This window comes from Thrips palmi, unplaced genomic scaffold (genome assembly GCF_012932325.1).
Source record: "Thrips palmi isolate BJ-2018 unplaced genomic scaffold, TpBJ-2018v1 HiC_scaffold_3, whole genome shotgun sequence".
In the NCBI taxonomy this organism is placed as follows: Eukaryota; Metazoa; Arthropoda; class Insecta; order Thysanoptera; family Thripidae; genus Thrips; species Thrips palmi.
The window spans coordinates 9,679,543-9,684,139 of NW_023144630.1; positions in this window are offsets into that span (position 1 = coordinate 9,679,543).

Genomic DNA, 4,597 nt, shown 5'->3' on the forward strand with positions numbered 1-4,597 from the left:
AAATGTCCATTTGCACCCTGTAGACTCACTTCTGATGTCCTTGAGTTCATTTTCTGTATCACGTTTCTCAATCTCGGCATTTTTCTGCCTATTTTTGTGATTTTGAGTTCACTTCCGGTAATAACCAATAGTAAATACATTTATGTCCTTCATAGCACTTCTGAAGCCCGTTCGTTTTATATATGTATGTGTCCATGTGTGAGGAAAAGCAGGCACGGATGGCATTTTGTCTTGAAAAAGCTTTTAAAAAAAATCATATTTGAGGGCTATAAAATCCCAGGGTTGCAGCTGGTCGCAGCATTTGCCGATGGATTATCAAACTATGATGACCGGACTACTGAAAACCGACCACCTGAACCCAGCCAAACCCAGCCATTTTTATCCCGGCTCTCGCAAAAATTCGAATTTCACTAATTTTGCCAAATTGTGTAAAGAAGTTTTCCGGCTTTGCCACCCTGATAGAACTGGGACGTCACTCGGAAGTCATTTTGCACATCCAAATTCGTCCCAACTCTTCCAATTCCATCCGTGTTCGTCCAAATACGTCCATTGACTTCCCCAGTCGTCCAAATGACTTCCAACGACGTCCCCCGACTTCCCTTGACGTCCCCACCACTTCCCTTGTCTTCCCACGACTTCCACCGACATCCCTGCCACTTCCATTGTCTTCCCACGACTTCCACCGACTTCCCGCCATTTCCATTGTCTTCCCACGACTTCCACGGACATCCACGCCACTTCCATTGTCTTCCCACGACTTCCACCGACATCCGCGCCACTTCCAATGTCTTCCCACGACTTCCGCCGACGTCCCCGCCACTTCCATTGTCTTCCCACGACTTCCACCAACATCCGCGCCACTTCCATTGTTTTCCCACGACTTCCACCGACGTCCCCGCCACTTCCATTGTCTTCCCACGACTTCCACTGACATCCGCGCCACTTCCAATGTCTTCCCACGACTTCCACCGACTTCCCGCCACATCCATTGTCTTCCCACGACTTCCACGGACATCCACGCCACTTCCATTGTCTTCCCACGACTTCCACCGACGTCTCGGCCACTTCCATTGTCTTCCGACGACTTCCACCGACATCCGCGCCACTTCCACTGTCTTCCACCGACATCCGCGCCACTTCCACTGTCTTCCCACGACTTCCACCGATATACGCGCCACTTCCACAGTCTTCCCACGACTTCCACCGACATCCGAGATAAATCGAGACAAGTCGTGGGTGGGGGAATGGGTCCGAGGTGGTCCCTGGACGCCGGATGTGTCAGTCTGGCTCGGACCTGCTTTGAGTGAGGACCTACCCATTGCTTGGTCTCGGTGACACGGTAGGGACGTCATCGGGCACCCCATGAGGTGGCCGATGACGTCCTCCTGGGGACGACTAAGTACGAAAGCTGGCGGAACTTCAGCCCGATTACGCAGCCACATCCAAGAAAGTGCAACGATTTCCGCCGACTTCCCTCGGCTTCCAACGACTTCCACGTCCCGCGACTTCCCACGACTTCCCTCGACTTCGACTTCCACATCGACTTCCATCGACTTCCCTCGACTTCTCCCGACTTCTCGCGACGTCCCGCGACTTCCATCGACTTCCCTCGACTTCTCCCGACTTCTCGCGACGTCCCGCGACTTCCCACGACTTCCCTCGACTTCGACTTCCACTATCGACTTCCATCGACTTCCCTCGACTTCCTGCGACTTCCCACGACTTCCCACGACCTTTCTCGACTTCGACTTCCACATCGACTTCCTTCGACTTCCATCAACTTCCCTCGACTTCCCGCGACTGCCCTTGACTTCCCTCGACGTCAAACGACTTCCCACGATGTCCGACGATGTCCCACGACGTTCCTCGACTTCCCACGACTTCCCTCGGCCTCGACTTCCGTCGACTTCAATCGACTTCCATCGACTTCCATCGACTTCCATCGACTTCCATCGACGTCCATCGACTTCCGTCGACTTCCATCGACTTCCATCGACTTCCGTCGACTTCCCACGACTTCCCTGGACTTCCCTCGACTTCCCACGACGTCCCTCGACGTCCCTCGACGTCCCTCTAAGTCATGGGAAGAAAATGGAAGTAACGGGGATGTCGGTGGAAGTCGTGGGAAGCCTATGGAAGTGGCACGGATGTCGGTGGAAGTCGTGGGAAGCCTATGGAAGTGGCACGGATGTCGGTGGAAGTCGTGGGAAGTCAATGGAAGTGGCGGGGATGTCGGTGGAAGTCGTGGGAAGACAGCAGAAGTGGCGGGAATGTTCATGGAAGTCAGGGGACGTTGTTTGAATTGTCATGGAAGTCGCCGGACGTCTTGGGAAGTGGCAGGGAAGTCGCCGGACGTCACTGGAAGTGGCAGGGAAGTCGTCGGACGTCTTGGGAAGTGGCAGGGAAGTCATCGGACGTCTTGGGAAGTGGCAGGGAAGTCGACGGACGTCTTGGGACGTGGCAGGGAAGTCGTCGGACGTCCCTGGAAGTGGCAGGGAAGTCATCGGACGTCTTGGGAAGTGGCAGGGAAGTCATCGGACGTCGCTGGAAGTGGGTCGGGCGACTTGGGAAGTGGCAGGGAAGTCGTCGGACGTCACTGGAAGTGGCAGGGAAGTCGTCGGACGTCACTGGAAGTGGCATGGAAGTTGTCGGACGTCTTGGGAAGTGGCAGGGAAGTCATCGGACGTCTTAGGAAGTGGCAGGGAAGTCGTCGGACGTCTTGGGAAGTGGCAGGGAAGTCATCGGACGTCGCTGGAAGTGAAAGGGAAGTCGTTGGACGTCCCTGGACGTGGGTCGGACGTCGCAGGATGTAAACGGAAGTCGTAGGATGTCCCTGGACGTGGGTGGGATGTCTCGGGAAGTGGCACGGACGTCGGTGGAAGCAACTGGGAAGTCTGGGGAAGTCTTCGGACGTCAATGGAAGAGAGATCTTGACTTCCGGCGACTTCAAAACATGTTACATTCTGGAATTTCCTGGAAGTGGGAGCGAAGTGGCTTCGTCCGCTGAGTTCCAGACTGGAACTCCCAGCTGGCGACTTCCCTGCTCTTCCCAAAATTCCCATGAGGGTAATCCGAGAATGACATATAAAAACATCCTATAGTGCAAAAGAAAGCCTGAAAAAAGACCTTTAAAATGGTATCTAGTGTTTGAGGGTTCAAACTCGCCTTCCCAGAGAAATCGAGGACTGACTGAACCTCAACGAAGAACGTCAACAAACGTCTAGTCAAGTTTGACAAATTTGTCAACTTTGGGAGCCTTCCATTAGTCGGAGGCGACCGACCGAGGTGTTTCTTGACTTGATTCTTGTCAGATGGACATTCGAGGATAGTTTAAGCCACACGGAAGCCAAATCAGAGCACTTTTGTTTTTCCGAATTTTTTCCGCGTTTTCGGGATTCTAGATCATAGCGCGCTCAGCTGTTAGGGAGTTAACTAATATCTATATGTTTTAGCCTCATGTTAGGTGTAAAGGCGTGCATTGTCGTAACTGGCGCCGCATCGCCAAGCCTGCTACAAGACACGGTCTGGCGTGCACCTATCTTGTTTAAACATTATTTTGATAGGATTAACGGATCACGTTTTCGATGGTTGCAAATTGAACAGTTCCCTTGTCACAGTGCCCCACCCTCCCTTAATGAATTAAGTTCTGAAAAGATCCCATTATCAGTTAATCCAGGAAGCAGAAGAAGGGGATAAGTCCATTTTGGCCATTTGTCAGGAAAAAGAAAAAAACTGTAAGCAGGGATAACTAAAACGAAATGAATTGTGTAGATGATAACAAGTTCAAAAAGCAAAAGTTAAATTTTGAGAAAAACATCAAAAGCGTCAGATCACTCTGTGGAGGGTTTCTAGACATCTCAACGTGTATTTCCTAAACGGAGTGGAATTTGGAGACAAGTCGAGTGGAACTTTTGTCAGCATAAAGTGCTCGTTACTCTGGTGTATTTTTTGGACTTGGCTCTTTTTTCCATTTCAGTTTTCAAAATGAAGGGACTTGATTCTTTTTACATTAGATTCATTAAAATACAAGTTGAGTTATCTCCTATTGGAAATATTTTAAACAGTGTCATGTAGACTTCGGTTGAGTTGTTTCCATTTTCCGCTAAATTTAGAGCGTAAAAGGGGTTAAGTTGAGTCATATCCTTTTACAATGTGGATTTTCTCCTTAACTGCTAGGAATTAAGTCAAATAATTTGGTGTAATGATGTAAACCATTCTAAGGCACAACAATAAGATAAAAACTCAATTTGAAGATCAGTCAAGTTATTTCCTTCTTCGGCTTCCTGAATCAGTTATGACGTCCCGTAAGTTTACGTCTCTACTCTCATTCCAGGAACGTGACATCACGTTGAAACGAACGTGACAACCTGTCGTGACAACCTGTCACGTTCGTTTGAGCATTGTGTCACATTCGTTTGGCTGTGAATTGGCCGAAAACCAGCTCGTTCACATTCAAACGAACGTGACACAATGCTCAAACGAACGTGACACTTTGTCACGTTCGTTTCAACGTGATGTCACGTTCCTGGAATGAGAGTGTCCGTCCGCTTAAAAAATTCGCGAGAATACAGTATATATTTTGACCTTGCCTATAGTG